This window comes from Impatiens glandulifera, chromosome 1 (assembly GCF_907164915.1).
Source record: "Impatiens glandulifera chromosome 1, dImpGla2.1, whole genome shotgun sequence".
Classification (NCBI taxonomy): Eukaryota; Viridiplantae; Streptophyta; class Magnoliopsida; order Ericales; family Balsaminaceae; genus Impatiens; species Impatiens glandulifera.
Genome location: NC_061862.1, coordinates 129,205,501 through 129,207,072, shown reverse-complemented (window position 1 = coordinate 129,207,072; position 1,572 = coordinate 129,205,501). Strand labels below are relative to the sequence as shown.

General features: G+C 27.6%; 1 pseudogene; it reads right to left on the bottom strand.

Annotated features, from left to right (window-relative positions):
• Positions 1–971: 971 nt before the first annotated feature.
• On the bottom strand, positions 972–1,077 carry LOC124923061 (annotated as a pseudogene).
• Between the last annotated feature and the right edge of the window lie 495 nt (positions 1,078–1,572).

The following is a 1,572-nucleotide window of genomic DNA, read 5'->3' as shown; positions in this document are numbered from 1 at the left end:
GTTATAAACAAATTATGTTCCATTATTAATATTAAAAAATTTAATATCGGTTTTATATTATGTTATAACCAATGTAATAAGAGTCAAGCAAACTTATATTATTTTGTAAATGTCTAATACTTGCTTCGATTAAAATTATCAACCAAAAATTAGCATTTACAATTAATATAAAAAATCTTTTTAGTAAGACATGCATGAATTAATTCAAAATATTTACTGCAATTAGTAATTCTTTTTTTTAGTATTTCTAAAATTTTAGGGAAATAAATTACTGATAAAATGGTTTCATTTAACATTAGAGACAAAGTCTAACTTATTTTTTTTAATTTATAGACCACTCACCATAACTAACAAATGTTTATCTTCCTAAGATTACCATAACTTATATTTATACTTTTCTTCTTTTCAAATGTTTTATATTAGAAAGTAATAAAGAGTCAATTGTAAACATTTTCTTTACCAAATGGCCATAAGTGGCAAGGGATGAAAATATATATTATATTAGTTAAAACATTATATATTGTTCTTGTTATTTTAAGTCAGGGTTGTTTATCATAATGTGGGATTATTTTAATAAGTAAAAAGTTCCCTTCTAAGTTAATGTTATTTTATTTTCACAATCAAAATATGACATACTTTATATTTTCACTTTCACGGTCAAGATGTAACATATACTTCCTTGATGTTGTAATTGATAATTAAGGATCCATGATCTCAACTAATTATTAAATGTATATATTGAGATATGCATTTAATTAACCTAGTTAATTATCTTTATGCACTAACCATAACAATGAGGGAAATTTGATAAAATGACCCTAAAAATGTCATTAAATACGTTGGTTTAATTGCGTAAATGACCATTTCAAAATATTCTAACGAAATTACCCGTCGCGTCGTCGCGTAATGAGAAAGACAGGATCGTTTCGCGAAAAAAAACCTGTAAAAATTTCATAATGGGCTGATCTTAAGTAAATTATGACGTAGATTCAACCACATGGGCTGATATTAAGTAAGCACCCTTTCTAAGTGCAATGAAAGTCACTGATTGCCCAAAGACCCCGTCCAGGTAAGTAAGTGTTTCAGTAGCCAGGCCCATCTTTTTATATGACAGTGGATTAAAAATCAATTATTATATCTCCCGATGTGGGAAGAAACACCCGTAACAATGCTTCTTATTTCTCACACCGCCATCATGAGATCTGAAGAAACTTTCAAGGAGAGAGTAATGGAGACAAACATTATTGTCATCACATTCGGTAAAGTTTTTTTTCCTTTTAGATGATAACAACTTGTTTCATTTGTCTTCTCTTAAGAAGTAATTGGTGTTTGTTATAAATTAACTTCAGCAATTCTGATTTTAAGTTCAGTTTTTGCGTTATTACCTGAGAATGAAATTAAGAATAGTTCTAATATAAAAGTTCTTTGAATTTGTAGTCAACTAAATTGTTGTTGGATAATAAACTTATAGTAAGATTTTTTTATGTAGATTCTTATGGACAATTGATTCCCCCACAATGATGAAACTTCTGGAAAAAACTGAAGTGATTCAAAAGAGTTTTAAGGTTTTGT